This window comes from Nannospalax galili, unplaced genomic scaffold (genome assembly GCF_000622305.1).
Source record: "Nannospalax galili isolate Female #2095 unplaced genomic scaffold, S.galili_v1.0 scaffold687, whole genome shotgun sequence".
In the NCBI taxonomy this organism is placed as follows: Eukaryota; Metazoa; Chordata; class Mammalia; order Rodentia; family Spalacidae; genus Nannospalax; species Nannospalax galili.
Window position 1 is genome coordinate 902,394 of NW_008357456.1, and position 23,500 is coordinate 925,893.

The window sequence follows — 23,500 nt, forward strand, 5'->3', positions numbered from 1 at the left end:
GTGTAAGTACATCCCATACAAAATTTTAGTCATACTAAATTATTTTATTATTGAGCTGAAATTTAAATGTAACTACAAATCCCGTGTTCTTATTTGCTAAATCTGGCAACCCTAGGCAATGGGGGTTGCCCTCATTTAAGCAATGGTCAGAAGAAGAGGAGTAGAGGAGAAGTAGAGGAGTCCGGGAATGGACATGTAGGTCCCAGGAAAACCTGAATGGTGTGCGGTCATGGAATCAGAAGGCAGAGTGGATTTGGGCAGAGCTGAGTCAAAGCATTGCATTCGTTTGACCATCTGGGCATTGGGGGCACCTGGTGGAAGGCAGATGGAGATCTGGTTTCAGTAGGTTAAGGAGTAGGGATAGGAGAAAGAGATCCATTAGGAAGCATGATGGGTGAGAGGGGGATGGCAATGGGCCTGTAAACAGCAAGCCAGAGGCACATCTGTAGAGTTTAGACAAGATGAGGCCATTTTCCAGTTTGGGGAAGGAGCCCAGAGAAGCAGCCTCAAAATGGAAGAGGGCTGGTGGGGAAGAGAGGAGGTGAGATTTGGGTGCCCTGGAAGAGTTTCAGGAAAAAAAAGGAGGGATTTATTTTTGCCCAGAGGCTGTGTGCCCTGTTGTTAGACTCTGGTAAAAGCAGGAGGAATGGATACATATGTGACTTTAGGAACAGAGAATGAGAGGCTAGAGAGATGGCTCGGTGGTCAACAACACCAACTGCTCTTGCAAGGACCTGGGTTCAGTTCCCAGCACCCCTATGGCTTAACACCCATCCATACTCCAGTTCCAGGAGTCCCAATGCCTTCTTCTGGCCTCCACATGAGATGCAGTTACATACATGCAAGCAAAACACTCATGCACATACAATAAAAACGAATGAATATATAAATTTTTTTAAGTAGAGAATGAAATTGAAGACCTTTATTTTTATTTCCAGTCAGACTGATTGATTGAGAACGAATGAGATGGAGGCAGAATTAAGGAGCAGAAAGGAAAGACTCAGGGTCAAAATATAACCCCTTGCTTTGCTGGAGGTGTGGGAAGAGCATGATGAGGAACAGTAAGGCACTCATAACTCACCGAAATAGGAGCACTTTGTTCTCCTTATCTGTGATTTCCTTCAACCTTAGCAATCACATCCATTCATAGCAGGTAGCGTTGCTTACTAAGGAGTGGGACAATAACAGAAACAGAACTGTGCAGACCTACTCTTCTCCACGTTATTAAATTAGGAAATTCTGGCCAGAAATGGATCAGGGTTATCTACCCACATCCCCAGTCTAGGAATGGTGCACAGACAAGCTGAGCGGTAGGCGTCTTTGGAGTTGTGGAATTCCTAGTCTTGAGCTGTCTCCATCATGCAGGCTGTGTTGCGTGGGATCAAGGACCTTGCCATGTCACACTCAGCGTAACAGGGACTTACAGATGGGTACACACTGGTACCAACCACCCTTTCTGCTCTCTGGAAACTAAGCTGGAAATTCTGCAGGTGGGGAAAGATGAGGATGAGGCTGCAATTTTCTAGCTGCTTTCCTTCTCTTCTTGCAAGAGCAGGATGCCGTGTGTAGCCCTGGGAGGTACATTTATAGAGCTGCAAAAGCTAAAGAGAGACAAGAAAGAGGAAATGATGTGGAGGGGGTGGGGGAGTACTGCCTGCCTAGGGGAGCTCATAAGTGCCTCCACCTCCAGATAACATTTCCAGCCCTCCTCTGCCTTTCTTTCTCCCTCTGGCCCCCAACACAAAGGCACAAATGAAATTCCTAAAAGCAGACTACTGCTGTCTAGTTATTTTTAGTGTTTGCTGTTAGTATTTATCAAGCTTTACAGTGTTAATTTGCCCTCCCACCCATTTATCTTCCCGCCTCCCTGTGCTGGGCTTAGGATAGAAGAAACACACAGAAACAGCAGCTGGTGACCTCGTAGATATATGTCCTCGAGAGAACTGTGGATCTTTAAAATCCATCTCCCTCATCCGTGCCTTGCAGAGAAGAATGAATGATCTGTATCCTATTTTCCCTGGGGAGAACAAAACAAGCTTTGGTGAATGTGAAGCCATTAGAGTGTTTGGGGGGTGTTTAGTTGGGTCACGGACCCGGTCACAGAGCTGAATCAGGGAATCTTCACATGCACGAGATGTCATGTTGCAGAAGTGGGTCAGAGGCCAGGTGGACAAGCAGAAGTCTGTGGGGAGCAGATGCTAGAGGAGAGAAAAATCAGTGTGTGTAAACAACTGGGGGTCTGAGAAGGCTGAAGGGCTGGGGAAAGATGGGGAGATCCGGGGTTGGGAAGAAGGAAACTCTTCTGCCTTATAGTAAGCTGAGGCTTAAAGCTGAAACCCTGCCCCGTCCTGACTCAACCTCCGAGTGTAGCCTCTGGGGCAAAAGCCAGAGCAGCCACATTGCTTTGTAGAGGAACTCCCTGAAGCTTCTGACAGAGGGATACTGCAGGAAAGTAGGACCTTTTCAAATGAGTTGCTTGACTATTGGACCTCTTGCCTGTCCATCAATATTCTCATTTTCCAGGAAGCAGAATTTGTTTCCTTTTATGACTGCAGAAAAAAAAAAGTGTGCTGCCTGAATTTCTGCACCCTTTTAAAAAATTTTATTATATTTAGTTTGCAGCAAAATATAATAAAGGCAATAAAAAACCCAATGGATAAGCTAATAGCAGAATACAGGGAACAAAGGAAAGAATTAGCAAAATTTTAAATAAAATAGCAGATTTTTAAAAAACTCAGTCTGCACAACAATAATGAACATTGACTGAAATAAAGAAATAAAAGTTTCAAAAGTAACAGGGCCTTGGGGGACATAGTGAGCATCATAACTATCTAACATATAAAATCAGTATCCTAGGAGAGAAGAAGGAAGACATAGCTAACAAGCTTTCAAAGAAACTATGGCTGACAATTTTCCAAATTTACCAAAGGACATTGACAAAATCAACAAATTGAGTGAAATCCCTAAAAGGACTAACCCAAGGAAATCCACCTAAGACATATTACAGCTAAGTTTTTAAAAAATGTAGTAAACGAAAGAATATTTAGAACAGTGAAAGAGAAATGATACCGTATCTACAAGGGAAGCCACGACATGACTGTCAGAAAAGATGGTTATAACAGACATGTTCAAATGCTAAAGGAAATAAACTGTCAACACATGAAACGGGACTGTCTGCAAAGCTTGAACTGACAAGGTGACCCATGAGCTAACTTTGGTTCATCAAAGTAGTGAGTGACACGGCTGATCCAGCAGGATGCGAATCTTCTGGAAGCATGAAACTAATGATCGCACACAGGCTTTGACACCACTGTGCTTGGCTGGGGACAGCAGTAGATTGATATGAGATCATTGGGCTCGTTATTTAGTTCCGTGTGGCAGAAGACAGTGCCCAGCCAGCTGAAGATCTCCAGGGCACTGCAGGTCTCTGCAGGCTCTCGTGCTCACTGCTCTGTAGCACCAAGCGCTGCAGCACCCTCACAGTGCTCAACATCTCTTTTGGCTGATGCTCCTGAATTTGGTACTTGTATGACATCATTGCTGATTCTTCTGCACTCATATGATGCCAAGCCAAAAGAAAATCAAATTTCATCGAAGGACCAAGATATGCTTTCATAGTTCTTAGAATCTGGGTGGAGGGATAAATCCATCAAATCAGTGGAAATAATAAACTTCTTAGACTTTCTGCCAGAATAGTAGATGGATGACCTTGAAGTTCAGTTTCTTCATAAGTGCCTTTATCCAGTGAAAAAAATTAATTTCTCATTTGGCAGGAGAGCCCCTGTATTATTTCCATCAATTCTTGTATTGTATGTTAATAAACAAAGTGAATCTGTCTTTACAAAGGTGTTGATGAATTCATGTGTAATTAATTCATGAAGAGGTAAGTTCTTCACAGAATAATAGGGTCCGATTTCCATGATCAGGCCTTTCAGCTTTTTTGATAGTAGCCCACATTCAGGAATAAGAAACAAAACTTGTAATTATGATAGTGTATCTCCATGAGATGCAGGCGACATCTCTACTAGTTTTACTAGTCTCTACTGACTAGTAAGTGCTAGGGTACATATCACATTCTACATAGCATGGCCATGTTCACAATTCCCCGTAAGAAGAATTGTAAAGTGTGCTAGATGCCCACAATTTGACTCACAAATGAAAATGAGGGAAGAAAAACCAGAGAACAAACAAAGATGGAAGACTTTAGCCCAAGCATTCAAGTGGTTCATCAACTTTAAATGGTCTAAGATATACAGATTAAGGTACAGAGACTAACTGAACGATTTAAGGAAAAAATATCCAACCACAGGGTGTGTACAAGAAATTCCCCTCAAATATTACTGTAGCAGAGTGAGAAAAAGGATGGAGACCTTCTACGCACACACTGTAGGAACGGCAATATGGTAGCGGATAAAGAAGGCTTCTGACAGAGGAAATTTCCAAGAACGTAATATAATGATAAAAGGATCAATTCATCAGAAAGATATAACAAACCCACATATTTTGCATGCACACCTCAAAACAGCTATACAACATGTGAAACAAAACTGATAGACTTCAAAGAAGAAATGGAGAAACTCACACAAAAAGTACCAGCTTTGAGCTGACTAAACTCCTTCTCCCCAGATTCTTGACAAACTAGTTTCTTGAGATGAAAGCACATATGATTGATCTGAGACATTTTGTCTTCTGTATTGTATTGTTTTTTTCTCAGAATTTCTTCAGCCAAGTCTCATAAATTTTTACATGTTACATTTCCATTCATTTAATATTTTTAATTTTTAATATCTATTAATTAATTTATTTTGTGTGTGTGAATATATTTGTGTGGGGGCATGTGTGTGCCACAGCCCACATGTGGTAGTCTAAAGACAACTGTGGGAATTGGTTCTCTCCTTCAACCGTGAAGGTCCTGGGTCTAGAACTCAGGTCTTCAGGTTTGGTGGCAAGTGTCTTTACCTTCTGAGCCATCTTTCCATCCCCATTTAAACATTTTTTTTTTCTTCTATCAGTCTTCTTCAACTCACAGTTTACTTGGGCTTGTTGTGTGGTTCCAACTGTTGGGAGATTTCCCCATCTTCTCTCTGTTATGGATATCTAGTTTGATTTGGTAAGCCAAAGAATGTACTTTGTATGATCTCAACTCTTAAATTTTTTTCGCAACATGATTTGTACTTAATGGTGTGTCTTGGTATATATTGTGAATTCTTAAGAAGAAGAATTCTCTTCTGCAGTTGTTGGGTAGAGTCTATAAATTTAACAGATTCAGCTCATGGTGCTGTGAGTTTAGTATGCCTGCTGAGTTTCTGTCTTACCTGTTCTCACTTACTGAGAAGGACATGTGAATGCTTACGACCAATGCTGTGAGTTTCTCCACTTCTTTGAAAATATCAAAAAATTGACAAACGTCAAACAGGACTGACAAAGAACAGAGGAGACACGCAAACCAAGACCCACAGGCACAGGGCTGTCACTACAGACCTGGGGATGGCAGGAGACGGTGAACAGATGCTGTGAGCAGCTGTCCACACAGATGTTTGGCAGTTTGCACCAACTGGGTTGATTTTCCAGAAAGCACAGACTACAACTCACACATTACAAAATATATGATTCTAACCGTTGTATAACTGAGAAATTAGTAATAGAGAATTAGTAATAGAAGTAGCAATAGAAAGCTCTACGCCCATGTAGTTCCACTGGAAAATTCTACCTAACCTTTAAAGAACTAAGAGATACCAACTCCTTAAAACTGTTCCAGGAGATAGATGATGAAGAAACCTTTCCTGAGTTCATTTTCTGAAACATGTATTACTGTGCTACCTAAACAAGAGAAAGGCAGTATGTAACTAAAGAAAGCGGGAGATTGGTGGCTCACATATTATGCAAAAATCCTTGACAAATTATAAACAAATGTGTTCAGCAATATATAAATTAATTACATGACATAATCAAGTGGGGTTCATTGCAGGGATGTAAAACTCATTCAATATTTGAGAAATCAATCTATATAGGCAGCATAGAATCTAAAGAAAGAAATCATAATCATATTAAATAATGCACAAAAATTAACAAAACTCAACAACTACTCATGATAAAAACTCACCAAAAAATGAGGAGAGAGGAAATTTCTTAAGCTGTAAGCAGTATCTGAAACATACCTACAACTAACATGCTTAGCAGTGAAAGACTGAATCCTTCGTCTGTAAGATCAGGAGCAAGGTAAGGCATTCCCTCTAAACACTCCTATTCAACACTGTACTGGAGCTTCCACACAGTGTAGATAAGCGAGAAGAGGAAATAAAATCACATAGATCAGAAAGGAAGAGACAAAACTGTTCCTATTTACAGAGGACATGATGGTCTGCTGGGAAAAAGTCCAAGAATATCTGAAAAAAAAACATTTAAAAACCCCAACAAACCAAAAAAAAAAAAAAAAAATCCCTAGAACTAACGAGTTACAGAATGAGAGAGAAAAACAAAGCTACAAAACTCAACTGTACATCTATACGCTAACAATGTATACATGAACACCAAAATTAATATTCTACATGCAATCACTTTAAATGTATTAAATATTTACGCATATATCTCAAATATTTTATAGAATTTTTGTGCAGATTACACAAGTCTAATGAATGAAATCAAGACTATTTAAGTAAATAGAGAACTGTGCTGTGCCTTCATGAATTGTAAATTAATATAGTAACAATATCAGTTCTCAGATTCATATTCAAGTCCAGGTTCCATGCAGTTTTTATTTTTAAAATCTCACCAGACATACTGGTGGAGTAAGCAATATTATTCTAGTATTTATATTAAAAACTAGAATGCCTAAAGCAGTTTTTCAAAAGAATAAAGTAGCAAGAAGCACTGAACCTGAGTTCCTGGTTTCCGTATCGATTACCATCAATATTGTATAAAATTTGCAGAGGGATCAACACAGCAATCAATAGGGCCACACAGAGGAGGTCGTTATAAGTATGTGCTAGCCAATTGTTTGTGATCAGTGTGTTATAGTAATTCAATGGAAAAAAGATATTCCTTTAAGCAAATGGTGCTGGAATAACTGGATATCTAAGGATTAAAAACAATGATTCAGAACCTGTGTAAAGGCATTTGCCGCCAAATCTGAAGCCCTAAACTCAATCCCAGAACCCACAGGTGAAAGGACAGAACCAACTCCTTTAAGTTGTCCTCTGACCTCCACTCATTTGCAGTGGTGCATACATACACAGACACACAGACACAGAGACACAGAGACACACACACACACACACACACACAGAGTCATACAGAGACATACAAATAAATAATTAAAAAAAAAATTAAAAGATCAGTAAAGATTAAAACAACAACAAAAGCAAAAAGTGAAAAACCCAACCCTTTGCACAACTCAATATGGACTTGGATTTAAATATAAAACATAAGATTATAAAACTTTTCAAAGAAAATATGGGAGAAAAACTTCAGGACCTAAAGACTGCTGAAGAGTCTTTAAATATGATCTATAAAAGAAAAATCAATCAATCAATTTGATTTCATCCAAATTTAAAATGTTTGTTCTGTGAAGGTCTGCAAGAAGAGCAGCCTAGGAGAAAATGTTTGCAAGGCCCACACCTGATGAACTGACACTCAGCAGGTGTTGACAAAACCAAATTACCCAGTGGAGAATGGGCAAAAGATTCAGAGACGTTTGATTATGAAGAATAATTGGATGGTAATAGTGTACTCTTCCTCTTGGAGAAATGAAAATGAAGACCACAATGAGACAATGCTACTCCTGTCAGAAGAATTAAATAAACGACAGTCATGATGCCAAATGCCAAGAAGGATGCAGACCAACCAGGGCATACATTCTCAGTGGGTAACATGGAATAGCTATCCTGGAGAGTAATTTGACTGTTTCTTTAAAAACTAAACATGAACTTACCAGTCACTGTGTGGAGCACTATCTCAAAGAAATTGAAACAAATCCCCACAAAATCCTGTACATAATTGTTCTTAGTAGCTTTATTTTGTAAGTGCCCCAAATTTGAAACAAACAAACTGTTCTATATAGATAAGTGCTTAAATAAGCTGTGGTACTTTCATTCTATGGAATATCACACAGTGGGAAAAGAAATAAACTGTTGATATATGCAACAATTTGGATGGATTTTTAAAGACATTGTGCTGGGTATAAAAAAACAGTAGCAAAGGGTCACATACTACATGACTGTATTTATTAGTGTTTTCTACATGACAAGGTTACAAAGGAAAAATCAAGGGATGTTGCCAGGAACAAGGGGCCCAGGAATGTGTAGGACTCTAAAATGGTGGTGGGTAGAGCTCTGTGGAATACTTTTTTATCTTGAGTGCAGTAATAATTATCTGCATGTATGACAAAGTGATATGGGTCTATAACAAACCTACAATGTATGGGGTTTGCCTAAATAAAAACACTGTTCACTCTTGCTATTTTGGGGTTTTATTTATTAAAAAGTTATCATTTGTTATCAGCTGATTCATTTTCTTTTATTCATTATGTGTCTAAGGTTCACCCAGGCTGTTGCATGCAGATGTGATCTGATGTTACCTGTTGTCTAATATTCCACTGGATGCATATGACATTTATTTCTTTGTTCTCCTGTTGATGAGATTTTCATTATGTCTAGCTTCTCACTATTTTAAAGTGAGAATAAAGGTATAATAAACACCACATAAAAGTTTATATAGATGTCTCAGTCTGTTTCTGTTGCTATACAAAATGCCCAAGACTAGGTAATTTATAAACAATAAAATGAATTTCCTACAGTCCTGGAGACTAGAGAGTGCAAGGCAAAGGTGCTGTTCAGGGAGTCTGTCTCTGCTTCTATCACGGAGGCTCACTATTGCATCCTCAGAAGTGGACAGATGCTGGGCCTTCCCATAGTGAAAGGAAGGAGGTTACTCCCTTCAGTGTGAAGCCACAAGGACAGAGCTCTCATGATTCAGTCACTTCCCCCAAACCACACCCCTTAACGGTGTTCCATCAGGATTTAGTTTCAATCTGAATGCTGGAGGGCAGTCCACATCCAGACCACAGCCCTGTAGGATGTCAGGAGGCACACATCTGCTCAGATGGAGCGCATGTGCACTCAGTTTCACAGGGTGCTGATATCCATTTACACCTACACCTAAGTTTAATTTGCATTTTCTAGATTACACAGGCAGCTGCTCAGATCTTCATCTGCCCATTCTCCATGTCTGTCTTTCCGCTCTGTGGCCTGCCTGTCAGTGCTGTTGTTCACTTTGCTGTTGTGTTGTATTTTTATGACTGATTTGTAACATCCCTTTATTTAATTTGAATACTGATCTTTTGTTCATTCTCTACTTTGCAAACTTGACTCAGATACTGGCTTAAATTTTTAATATTACCTTTATTTTATTTTATTTTATTTTATTTTATTTATTTGTGTGTCTTTGTATATGTATCAGGGGGAGGGTATCTGTTCCATGGTGCACATGCGCTGATCAGAGGACAACTTGCAGGAGTTGGTCCTCTCCTTTTACCATGTGGGTCCTGGGGACTGAATTCAACTTGTCAGGCTTGGTAGCAAGTACCTTACCTGCCCTTGTGTTTTCTTTTAATTATTCTTTATTGTACCTTACATTTACAGTTGGCAAAAGTAGTCAGTCTTTCTTTTTATGGTTAGCCCTCATGTGATTTAAGAACTCCTTTCCCAATTTGAGGTCAGAAAAATTGTTCTTTCAGATCTCCCTTTGAACGGTTAAGCCTTTTTGCTTTTCACAGCTCAACCCTTAATCCCTCTGGAATTGAGCTTTGGGTATGGTTTCGTCTTGGCTCAGTAAGTTATTCTAACCTTCACAAGAGCTCTGTTATCTTTTAATAGCTCAGTGGATGTGAAAAATCAAGGAAGAAAATTCATCTGCCACAAGATTTGGGGTGATGGCTAATTCTCTCTCAGGCAGCCCTGAAAGAAATTTTGGTGAAAAGACGTAGATATCCTTTGCTCCAGCCAAGCACAGTTTGCTTTAACAATTGTGTAAGTGTTTGAGTATCGTATATTGAAAAATGGTGGTGGTAAAGAATCGTCTCCTACCTTTGAACTCTTACACAGGTCATTTAAAAGAGCTATTTGTTGAGAAAGAAAAGCACAGATTTATTTTGTTTTTCTTTGTTTTGTGTAGGAATGACTTTTATAATATGGACATAATCTGGACTAATGACTTTTATCTAACCTTGCAATCAAAGAGTTACAATGTAAACAAGCTCACTGAGCCATCTGCTCCTCTTGTGACTGGGGCACCTGACATTAATTCCTCAGAACCCCACCTTGCCCTCCACAGAAGATAGTAGATGAATGTGGGTGTGTATGATTAACATGTCAAAACACTGGAAGCAGCAAGTTTTTTTCCCATTGAAAACAGTGAGACCTCCTTCCCACACTCATCAAGGAGTCAAGAAGGTAGGTAGTCAACCGGTTACCCCTCCCATCCAGTGAGTAGGCCTTAGCTGCACGTGGGGGAGGGGCTAAGGCTAGATAAGCTGAGAATGCCAGGAGGCACCTCTCACCATTTTCTGTGGCTGTCGGGAAGTCACAGGATCTATATTTGAGTGTGGACTTTCCAGTGCAGCTGTAAATGGGGGGCTCCCACTCCTCTGTAAATAAACCCCCACCCTACACTCTGTTAAAAAAAAAAAAAAGAAAGAAAATGATAGGTTTTTGGATAGATAGATGAGAGGGATCTGACTAAACTGCAAGTCAATGGACTTGCACTGGGGTATGTCTGGGGACACTGACTCGACACAGTGGGCCTTAACACCCAGGACAGAATATATAGGTATAGGGGTTCCAGTGGGGGGGGGCTAAGGGAGGGTGCTGGTGGGGACAGGACTATAAAGATGATTCAGATCATTAAAGATATTCTGTATGAAATAAAATAAAATTTAATAAAAACAAATTTTTAAAAAAGAAAAAAGAAAAATCAGGACTACTTGGTAAATTACAGCCAATGAAACAGAAATATCTGTGAATTTATGGTCATTCAATAAATTCCGACATTGTGGAAAGATTAAAAAAGAAAGAAAGAAAGAAAACAGAATTGGGAAGTCTGTCTGAAACTGTGTGATATTCTAGATCTAGGATTCAAAAGGCAAGATTCTCTGATAATTGTGGATTCTAGCTTCTACTTCCCCAATTCATGCTGGGGGTACTGTTTCAATAAAAGAATGAGTGAAGCCTGGTTTGAGAGCACAGTTCTGTAACACATCTGAAGGAATGGATGCTCAGAGTTTGGGTCTACTCTTGGCCTTAAAAGGAGGGCTAAGAGTCAGCCTGTTTCTTTATTTAGGCAGAACTGTACTGTGGCTTAGGATATAATGCCAGTTATGTTTTTGATTTTTTAAGCCAGGACTGCGTGTAGCCCAGGTTGATCTTAAACAAACATAGCTGAGGACCACTTAGAACTCTTGATCATCCTGCCTCCACCTTTCAAGTGCTGGGATTATAGGTATGCACCACAATACCTGGATTAAAAAGCATCCATTTGAAATTTCTCTTTGTATGGCATTCAGAAGGCAGAGTCTGCCCTCAGAGGGCAGGTGATGGTGATTATTGGAACTATCAATGACAGGAAGGTGGGAGGCTGAATTCAAGCCTTGATTCTTACTATCTGGTTGTGAAATCCTTGATCAGCTAGGATGATGTTCAGTGGCCTGTAACAGGCACCCTTCATGGTGGCTTAAGCAAATAGAGTTTTTTCATTCTTAAATGACAGGAGCAAGCAGGGCAGGCCAGCCGGGGCTCCTTTCCCTTTAAGCTTTACACTGAGTGATTTTTGCCTTCCTGTTTGTTATTTCAGGATTGTGAGACACATGTCCTCCTGCCTCATGGAGAAAGCAAAGAACCAGAAGGGAGGGCCATGTTCCTTTTCAGCAGGTTTCCTGGGAGTCCTGACTAGAAACCTCCATTCATAGAACTTCCATTTGTACCTCCAGGACCCATTCTACCTCACTGGCCCTTCTTTTTCAGCTGAAAGTTCCTGGTCTGACCAAAATTAGGCTTCTGGAAGGAAGAGGGGGAGACAACACTGGGGAGGCAGCAGGCAGCGTCTGCCGCAGTCTTGGCTTCCAGCAGCAATGTCTGCCCACTCTGGCAGAGCTGTCTAGATCACAATCAAAAGATGGAAGGCAAGAGAACGTCAGATATGGTGGAATGCATTTCCTAACCATGATGAAATACTGAGTCATGTTCTCAGAGAGCAAATCATGTACTAATAGAAAATCCAGCTAAAAGACTTGGAAAATCAGAACCCACTGAAACTCACTTGCTTTCTTTCAGGCATCTGGTAATCCAAAGGCTTGTCTAGGATTTTGTGGATACAAGCTCAGATATCAAACTTCAACTCATTACTGAGCTGTGGCATGGACGAGTGTGGATAATTTCCACAATACCCCTTCCCTTCTTCTTCAAAGAACCCCAAATGTTTCCCCATCTCATTTTTGTTTATGTTGATTCCACCTCCACCACTGGAGATAACCCTGGGTGAGTTAAGGCCTTTCAGCATGTTAGACCTCAAAGAATAGCAATGGATTCAGCTTTGAGTGACATGGGGACATTTTGTTAGTACAGATGAGGCTGACATCCTCTCAAATGATAGATATTTGACCTTGAATGGTTGACTGCAGCCTGAGGGGAGGAGTCTGAGGAGGAAATCAACCCACAGAGAACACTGTGCCCAGACAGCTGCAGGGATCCCAACAGGATAGCAGACTTCTGATTTACCCAAATGAGCTAGACATCTGTTTTCTTTTGTTTGTTTTCCCACCTCAATGAACCTAAATATTTCCTTATTTTGCTATTTATATAAGTGAATTTGAGTTGTGTCCTTCGTTACTTATAACCAAAAGATTCTTAAATGATAACTTCTATATGTACTCTAGAAAAATATATTACTTTACCAGGTTTAAATTATTTAAAATAACTTGTCTATTTTTGATAATACATTATTTTATATATTATATATCTCTATAGATATGTACAAACTAATATCAAATTAATTTTGAATTAATTTTAAGTGTGTGCTCCCTCAGTAGTGCATTGCCTGTGTAGCATCTTGCTGGGCTGGATGGGTTCATTTGTCATACCTGGGAAGAGGGAACCTCAGTTGAGGAATTTTCTCTATCAAATTGGCCTTTGGCCATGTCTGGTAGGTGTTTGGGGATTTTTTTTCTTTTTGGTTGTTGAGTGATGTGGGAAGGCACAGCCACTGTGGATGATATCAGCTCTGGGCTGGTAGTGTGGGTTGTAAAAGAAAGCAGGCTGAAGCTGGATGTGGTGGTACGAGCCTTTAATTTCAGTACTCAGGATACAGGGGCAAGCAGATCTCTGTGAGTTCAAAGTCAGCCTGGTCTATGTGGGAAATTCCAGGATACTTGGGGATATAGAGAGATCCTGTCGAAGGGAGGGAGGGAGGGAGGAAGGAGTATTCCTGTATGGTCTCTGCTTCAGCTCCTACCTCCAGGTTCCTGCCCTGGCTTCCCTCAATGATGAACTGTGATAGGGATGTGTAAACCAAATAAACTCTTTCCCCCCAGGTTGGTTTTGGCCAGTGTTTTATCACAGCAATAGAAAGCTACCTAAAACACTGTCCAAAGCTACTTAGACCATGAAATGTTGGGTGCTGGTTTCTGCTCCTCTGGGGACTGTTTCTATAACCCCTGTGTTAGGAGACTCAGCCCTGAGTACTTAAGTCAATGGCCAGTTGAGGCTGAGCCACACTCTCGTAGGTGGTAGGTGTGCTTCCTGCTTCCTGTTTGCAAAAACAATTACAGAAGACATGAAAGTAACCTAAGCTTTCTCTTTGCTGACAAATGTTCTAGTAACATGTTCACTTACTATGAATGATCTCAATTACAGAGCTGTTAACCCGCTGGTGATAAAATCTGCCCTGGGACAGAGGACCCCCCGAGGACTGAGGTGCTGTGGGACTGCACACTGTGAGTTATTTTTCAACCTCTTGAAATGCCTGGGTTTTAGATTGTGTAAACTCTGATTTAAAAAGCAAAGATGTTTATCCTGGTTAGACTGCTGGGTCTTTATGTTGGTATTTGGTAAACAGAAAACACTAGCTTACATCTGTCATCCAAACTTTGTCTCAGAGTGCTCATTTCCATGGTTTTCTCTTGAGGGATTTGTTAGCACAGAAGGAAAAGCTTAGCACCTGTTCTAATTTCCAGGGGAAAGAATTCTGTTCTCTTCTATGGTGACTGATTAAATGGGAACCATATTGAAGTACCAGATTTATGAAAACAAAGCAAATCAGAAAACAAAATAAGAGCTTTGATAATGAAGTACAAAACTGACTTACTGCTTCCTAGAACAAAAGATAGTGTGTGAGCCTCTGGACCTCCCGACTTCACTTATTTGTTGGAAATACTGAAAGTATTGTGCTGCAGGTTGCTGGGATAGTTTATAATTCAGAAGCAATTCTTTTGAAAATCTATTACAGTATAATTAGGGCAGCTGCACCAGCAACAGTGAATTTCTTGTTAGGGTAGGTACAGTATTACTTTCCTAATTTGTTGACATGAATCTCGAAAGTCATCTCATTGAATATTTAGGAAATTGACATCTCAGGAAGGGAAATCTACTGCTATATGAATTTCTTGGAAAATGTTCAAAATAAGCTAATGGGCCCAGATGAGAACCAGCCAAGATTTGTAGGCAAGATAACATGACTTAGACCATGGCAATATTTTTATATGTGTGTGTATATATGTTAGAAGCAAAACATGACTATTAATCTAATATTTTCTTGGCCAAATAGTTTTATGTGAGGAATAAATGACAAAAATAAAATAAATAGGGGAAAGACCAAAACTGTAAAAATTCTTCGTTGATATTGGAGGAAAGAAAGCCAAGTCTGTGAAAGATGAAACTTAACGCACTTAGCTCTCTTTCACTTGACTTCTTTCCCCTCTCTTTAAGATTTTTTGGTTGAAATATTAACTGAGCCACATTGTTCATCTGGAGAAAGCGAAAGTAAAATTCTTTATTCCAAATTCGATAGGCCAGTCCTTTTTTTTTAACTTTTACAAAAACTTTATTGAGAATTTCATACATGCATGTAAGCCGTTTTGATCAAATCCATGCCCATGCCCTCCCTTCCAACACCTCCCATATCTCCCCATCACTTTTTTCTTTTTCTTTCTTTTCTTCTTTCATTTATTTATTTTTGTGGGACTTTTGGCTACTCTAACATTCTCCCCTCTGAAGAGGTAACCCTAAAATCTTTTAAGGATTAGATACAAGCTCGCAAATACTTTTGACATTTTTGGCTTTGTAACAAGAGTATGTTGCTAACAGTCCCAAGGACATTTTGACTTTTAGCAAAGAAACTAGCTACTTTTCTTTGGGGTCTTTTTACCTTAACTGCTTAACCAATTCCTACCTCCTATTCTTATCATGCCATCCTCTGAAGGGGTTACCCAAATTGCCAATAGAGAATAGGGATGCAGACCACTCTTAGGCCAATCCTTTTAAGAAAACCTGTAAGACAGTGAAAAAAATCTTTGAAGTCATGGTGAACAAAATCTGACAGTTTTTCCCCTGGTATCTCTAAGAGCTAAATCTCAGTCCATTGCATTTAAATTGGTTATAAACAGGCAGCTGGACAAACTTTCGTCTTGTGACCTATTGGTTGAATTGCTTATGGGTACCATAACCCTAGACATGGCAGTAGCCATCAGATTTTCTGACATCAGACTAGAAAATGTGCATTGTTTAAAGTCAGTAAAGCTTGGGTGAGACTCACCACAAGGACACTCCCCCTTAGTGTGGAGGCAGAGAGGAGAATCACTATGATGCTATTGTCTTTACGCTCTGAGTGCCTTCAAACTTACAGTCCTCGTGCCTCAACCTCCCAAGGGCTGGGGTTACACCTGGCTAGGTTTCTGGGTGCTTTTGCCTCTCCTTGGGCACCCCCATCCACCTTCTGTGTCTTTGATCTCAGGTGATTCCCAAGTGTAGATTCCTTTCAAGAATGAGCCTAAATTATGTTCAACTTCATTTCTGGTTATGTGGGCCAATGAGAGGTCCCAGCACCTCCTGATTCCCATTTGCGACATTTGCCAGACATAAAGAAGACTAGTTAGATGAAAAATTGATAGAAAAGCTCTCAAGGTATGAAGAGGCCATTCTTAGATTGACAGCTCTTGGCTGGAGAAGGCCAAGAATAAGGTTGGGTCAGACAGTGACTCTTTAGCGTAGGGTTAGACTTCTCAACCCAGGCTTTCTGAATTTCCTGATCTTTAGGGAATTTTATAAAGAAATTCAGACACTAGTAAGAATTGTCTAGTGGCAGGAGTCTAGACAGCAGTGGGCGTGAACACTGTGTGTAAAGAAATTGCTTAAAGTGAAATGTGTGAATGGACTCTAGTTTGTGATTAGTACCAAGGTTCTGTTGATTAATATCTTGCTTTAGGCCCTTTATGAAAGGACCGTTTTATCTCGATCCCCAAGAAATTGGTTGCTCTTCTCCAAGGCTCCCTAGGTGACCGGATTTTCCACTGCAGGGTGTTACATGGAATTACATTTTTCTGCAGTTTTATTCCACATTAATGACCTCTTTCCTTTAGCTTTTGAAACAATGAATGAAAAGCTTAGGGATGTGTTGTTTTCTGAGTGGTAAGTCACTAACGACTTGAAGGTACACCATCAAATAACAGTTTTTAGTCTGAGAGCTCAGTACACGCTATTTTCAATGCCCCACAAATGCCCCTCTATCACAAAACACCTATTTTGTCAGCAGCATACCCATCATTTAGAAACAATAATGGAGAGAAATTATCTCCCAGACTGAGAGCACAGGGCAGCAGCTATCCAAAGGATAATTGAAGTTTGCTCCCAGATGTTTTCAAACATATATACAGAGACAAATGCTGATCATATAATTGATTTTTGTTAGCCATTTTCCACTCTGTCATGCATTTAATGCCCAAACAGCTAATAAATTCAATGAAAAACAAGAACAAAAGTGCCTTTTCATCAGCACATACAAAAAGAGAGCAAGCAGCATATTTCCCAGCAGCTTTGCAACAAGACCTGTCGGTGTTGTGTAGATAGGAGAATGCAGCCTATAGTAAATAAATGATTTCAATTACCAAAATGTGTTGACTAAGCTCCCACTAACTTGAGACCCATGGAAGAATGATATGATAGAACATGGGCTCACCTATTTGATAATAGATCATGTTTCTAGAAATATAATCCATTTGTTCATTCAATAAGTATTGATTAAGCTCTTGCTTTGTGCCCTAGTCTGCTTTCTGTTCCTGTGATTAAAACAACAACAACAACAACAACAAAAAAAAACTGACCAAAAGACTTTATTTGGCTTATACTTCTCGATCACAGTCTGTCTTTGAGGGAAGTCAGGGCAGGAACTCAGGCAGGAACCCAGAAGCAGGAACTAAAGCAGAGACCATGAGGGAACCTGCCTACTTGTTTATTTCCCCTGGTTTGCTCAGATTTCTCATGCAGTCTAGGCCTTCCTGTCCAGGGATGGCACCACCCACCATAGGTTGGACCCTCCTACATCAATTAGCAATCAAGAAAATGCCTCACAGACATGCCCATAGGCCAATCTAATGAAGGAAATTGCTCAGCTGAAGTTCCCTCATCCCAGGTGTTGAGTTGACAAACACTAACCAGCACACTATGTGACAGGCATGCTGCTAGATCATGGGGTTATTAATGGAGACCAGAAAGGCATGGCTTCTGCTTACTACTGAGGAGAGTGGTCTTATACTTTTGGACCTTGAATTTCTCCCCAAAGCACCTGTGTGAAGACTTAGTTTCTATCCCGTGGAACTGCTGGGAGGTGGTGGCATTTTTAAGAGGTGGTTCTTGTTGAAGGAAGTCGTGTCACTGGGGACATGCTGTCCCCCAGATTTCCAGCTGCCATGAGGTAAGCACTTCTGCCATGTTGTACTGTCCCATCACAGTCCTAAAGGCAATTAGCCAACCTACTTTGGATTGAAACCTCTGAAACCATGACAAGAGCAAACCTTTGCTTTTTTAAAAAAATTGATTTTGTGTGTGTGTGTATTTCACACAGAACATCTCAAACAATCTTAATCATCTTTATATCCCCATTCCCACTGGCACCCTCCTGTAGCCTCCCCCTGCACTGGAACCCATATACTCTGTCAACTCTGTTACTGCCCACTGTGTTGTCAGTGCCCCCAGCCGTTCCTCAGTGCAAGTTCATCCACTAAGTCTAGTCAGCCTATCTAGAGTCCTTTGTTTAGGAAGATCAGCTCTTCTTCATCTAGCATCAATCAGTTGCCAACATTCCTTTAGATAAGATTGGGGTCTGCTCTTCATTATCCCAATTCTATGCTGGGTTCCCTCTGTCTGCCTGAGTTTGCATGGGACTTATGTATGCTGACACCATTGCCATAGAATCATATGAGCAGGTTTCCAGGAACTTGTAGGACTCTGTTTCCATATGTTCATGAACCTCCTCCCTGGCTCTTACACTCTTTCTGCCCCCTCTTTCATGATGGTCCCTGAGCCTTGGGTAGGTGAAGTTTAATAAAGGAGTCCTGTCCAAGGACGATTATTTAACAGACTCTCGATCTTTATACTTTGACCATTTGTGACCTTTTGTGTTCCTGGCTGTGATGGCCAATCCTTGGTGTCAACTTGGCTGGATCTGGGATTAACTGAAATGAGAGAGCTCTTCTTAATTGGATCATCTGAAGCTGGAAGACACACCCTAAATGTGGGTATTACCTTCTGATGGCAGCCCATACAAAAGGCCACGGCAGAGGAGAATGCCTGGCTTCTTGCTGCTTGCCTTCTCTCTCGCTGCTGAGTTCGTCTTGCTGCTGTAGACTGAAGACTAGCTGATCTTTTGGAATTCGTCACACCTTCAGCTCAGTCCAGCCTCGTGGACTGAACGACTACAGATTCTTAGCCTCTCCAGTGTGGTGCAGCCATTGTTGGACTACTTGGACTCTATCCTGTGAGCTAAGTGGATAAATCTCTATACATATATATTCATTCTACTGGTTCTGTTTCTTTGGCAAACCCTAACTAATACACTGGCCCTCCAATGCATGAGGGAGTTTCATTATTGAGAACTTATTCATAAGTGACCTCTTCTTTATCCCTGTTCTATATTCCATGAGCTTTAGGTGTAGAGATTGCATTGGAGATGTGTCCCTTAGGCCCGGGCAATTCATAGACAATGTCTGTGTGTGACTAGTTGTGGTACTTGGTATTAGTCTCTGACTGCTACAAAATGAGCTTCTTTGATGAGTGGTGACTGGGATATTTGTTCATAAGGATTTGGTGCTAGAATCCACATATGAGGGAGAACATACATTGTTTTTCTGAGTCTGTGTTACTTCACAAACCCTTCCTTTTTGTAGGTTGATTTATCAGAGGTATTTGTCACAGTGATGAGAAGTCAACATTGGAAGATGATAACCAAATAATCACACAGATATATTTTACAAATGCGTTGAGTATTCCAACAGGAATGAAGAAAACAATGGAGAAACTTACAAAGAAACTGTAAGCTTCAGCACCACACTGGCTTCACTGCGGATTAGAGACGGTGCTCCTTGAGAAGTCTGAAGATGTTGGGCATGGGTGGAACTGTGTTCCAGGAAAAGACTTGAGATAAAAGAGCACAAAGCTTTTTAAAAAATATTTAATTATTATTATTATTATTATTATTGCTATTATTATATTTTAACAGAGCATAGGGTGGGGATTTATTTACAGAAGAATGGGTGCCGCACATTTACAGCTGTGCTATAAAGTTCACTCTCAAATACAGATCCTGTGACCTCCGGACAGCCCCACAAAATGGTGAGAGAGGTGCCTCTGGGTGTTCTCAGCATATGTGTATATACATATATGTATGTATGTATGTATGTATGTATGTATATATTATTTGCCTCTTCCCCCCACATTCAGCTAAGTTCTGATTGGGTGGGAGGGGTAACTCACTTCCCTTTTGACTCCTTGATGAGCATGGGAAGGAGGTGTGACTATAGCTTGCTGGCATAGTGGTCAGAGGACATTTCCAGTTAACCTCTTTGGCAAAAGTCCCTGAGCCTTGGAGGGGGTGGTAGGTGTGGGTGATCTTCCTCTTATTGAGGAGCGCAAAGCTTTATAGGGCCTGAATCAAGACTAGTGTTGCTGGAAAGCAAGGGGTCCAGTGCAAGGAAGAACTGAAGACAGCAGGGACTGGGAGAGAGTGAGTGAGTGAATGAATGAATGAATGAATGAATGAAAAGCATGAACAGTCAGTAACAAGGAATGAAGTCTTTTTTTCCTCTCATTGATATGAAAATAGTTTGCAATTCAACAGTGATTCTGCTATTTGCCAGAATTCATTCGTTCATTCATCCATCAGGCAATAAATATAAGACAAAAATTTCCACATGCATGGATATTACACTCTAGGGAATAGGCAGATAATTTGCTAATAAGCAAAAATATGTGCTTATATATTTTTGTTTATGAATATGTGGTGTGAGTGGTCTTTAGATGAAGTTTAAATATATATTATATATGCATCTGAGTATGGATATTATCATGCTTAGATATGATGGAGCTATATACTCTAACAGTCCTGAGATGAGGCTCAGGACTGGCATTCTTCAGAGTGCTTAATTCAAACACTTGAGAGAACTTCAAGAGAGACAAATAAGAAGGAAAATGGGCTTTGCATTAGTTTATTACTGATTTTGGTGACTGGGTGAAGTCACTGTCCTCCATATGCCTCATCACCCCTCTCTGGAGGGGTGGGGGAAGGACAAAGGGAGTGATGTAAGTCTCTGCGGGAAAACAACTGTGTCTCATATAGATTGCGAAGGATCAGAGAATAGACTATTTTTGTCTTCCTATTTCTTTTTATTAGACACCCAATGTGATAGATAGACTTTGCATGCTTATCATCTCTAAGGAAGGGTCATAGCTTTCAGTCAATGGACATATTCAAGAAGAGATGTTTCTTTCTTATTTTCTCCAAAGCTCTTATTTGGTGGCGTGCCTTAAAACCATTGGTGATTTACCACACAGAGAACAATGCATCCCTGGAGCCCTCCTTGAGCCCTGTTTCTGGTGATACACAAGAACTTAAAAGAAGCACTTTTGATGAAATCAGTTCTAGTTTTATAGGTTTGCAGTTGGGCCCAAAGTCTCTGAAGATGTACTTGAAGAGTTCCACGTGGCAGTTGGACCTGGAAGCACAGATCTGTAACCCAGTGATTCAGGAGGTCGAAGCAGGAGAATTGCAAGCTCAAGGTCTGTCTGGCTGTAGAAAAGACTCCTTTATGGCAATGCTTAAATATCTACATAGAAAGTTGTCAATTAATTTTATGGAGCACCTGTGGGGGTCACCTGCAGGTTTGATCTAAGTGGTTCATTACACCAAAGGGAGGTATAATAATTAGGCATTTTAATCTTCAAGGAATTCCTTCTTTTGGATTTTCATAGGATAGGAATCAAAGTGGTTTTTCCTTTAATAATCATTACCTTAGTCAGTTTGGGCTGCTACAACAAAATGCCATAAATTCAGAGGATTAGAAACAACAGAAATTTATTTCTTGTAGTTCTGGAGGCTGGGAGCCCTGGATGAGGGTGTCAGTAGATTCCGTGTCTAGGGAGGGCATGTCTCCTGGTTCACTGACTGTGCCTTCCTGCTCATGTTCTTACAAGATCGATAGGGTGAATGAGCTTTTGGGTGGTCTCTGTGTGTTTGTTGTGCAGGTACATGCTGGGGTGGGGCAGTGTTCAGGTACACGTGTGTGATGTGCACAGAGAACAGAGGAAAACCTCAAGTGTCCTTCCTTGGAGGCTGTCTACCCTTCTTTTGAGACAGGCTCTCTCACTGCCCTGGAGCTTGTCAAGTAGACTGGGCTGGCTGACTAAGTCCCAGAGATCCGCCTGTCTCCACCTCCCCCTCCAGGTCCAGATTTTTTAATGTGTGTTCTGGGAATTGAACTTAGGTTCTCATGCTTCATGCTAACCACTTAACCAACCAAGCCCTCTCCCCAGCCAGTGTGTCAGGGGGGGTCTCTTTTATAAGAGTACTAAATCTCATTCATAGGGTCTCTGCCTTTGTAACCTAATCACTTCTAAGAGACTCTACTCACTAATCCCATCACCACAGGGATAAGATTTCAACAAGAAAGATTAAGATTTATGAATTTGGTGGGGGGAGCAAACATCTGGCTCATACCATGTGCCAAGCATCTCAGTTTAGGAGGAATAATGGAAAAGTTAGTTTTTTTCCTTCACTATAAGGTTTTTCAATATAGTACTATGGAAGTTTGGGGCCCGGTTATTCTGTTGGGAGGGGGTTGTCCTGAACATGTAGGATGTTTAGCAGCATCTGGAGGCCAGTAGAACATGACCTCAGTTGTGACAAGGATCTCTAGACATTGTCAAATGTCTCCTGGGAAGAACAGCGTCACCCTCAGATGAGTGTTTGTATGTCATAATCAATGATTCATACTGATAAATTTTAGCTTTGTATCATAGTTACATTGCAAATGTGTCCATTTTGAACTGTGTAGCTACCCATTAAACAGTATAATGTCTTTACAAGTCTATAGTTCTTACATCACAAATAAAAATAATATGTAACTAACATCAGAAGTTTAAAAAATTGGCTATTTACTGGTAATATCCTAACACAGGAATGCATTTTCTGGGAGTTGTGTGTACACTTAGAAAGCCTTATTTTATTTGCTATAATCTTATAGTTTTACCCTCAGAGTTTCAAAACTTACTTAGTGTTTCAGCTGTCTTTTAAAAGATACATTTATGAGAATTCTAATGCCACAGAAGGCTCCAACTGCGGACCTTACAGTCTGCTGCAGTAACGAACAGCCTTTGGGGGACATGGAGAAACTTAAATGAAGCACATTTAATGAGGCAGAGTCTAGTTTTATAGGAAGTTGGGAACAGTGAGGGGGGCAGGAATAGGTCTATTCTTGCTTCTTCTGGCAACAATACTTGACATTTTAGTGTAAGTTGTTATAATGGTGTATTGGTTTAATGTTCCTTTAATATCTATGGTTTAATCAAAGTTTCTGAAAATGGAAAGACTGTGTTCGCTCTGTCACTGTAAAGCTGAGAAATAGCATTTCAAAATCACTTTAATTATATACAACTAGATCTTCTAAAGTGGGGTTTCACAGTGCCATGGGGCCCAGGGAACACTTTAGATTGCATATGTGCAGAGGCATATGGCTAATATGTGGCACCATAAAGAAAATGATTTCTTAAAATTCCTTTGTCCTATTATTTGCCTCCTGCCCCAAAATGTTACATGTGGTTCAAATGAAACCAGAACTATTTGTAAAATAGAGCTATCTTTTGTATTGCTGTCATGTTCCAGACTATTTAGGGATCTCTCTCCAAGAATGCTTTAAAAGTACTGGCCTGGTGCTCCTCCAATGCTCTGTGGGAGGGACAAATCAGTATGT

At 40.4% G+C, this 23,500-nt stretch overlaps 1 protein-coding gene and 1 pseudogene across 3 annotated transcripts in view; one reads left to right on the forward strand and one right to left on the reverse strand.

Annotated features, from left to right (window-relative positions):
- Positions 1-23,500, forward strand: part of Ncald (neurocalcin delta) — a 451,793-nt gene that overhangs the window by 239,359 nt on the left and 188,934 nt on the right. For all 3 annotated transcript variants that reach the window (XM_029557167.1, XM_008855097.3, XM_008855096.3), the window contains exon 4: positions 13,902-13,981. The gene's annotated coding sequence lies outside the window, so the exon portion shown is untranslated. The remainder of the gene's footprint in view (positions 1-13,901; positions 13,982-23,500) is intronic.
- Positions 3,101-4,003, reverse strand: LOC103751599 (annotated as a pseudogene).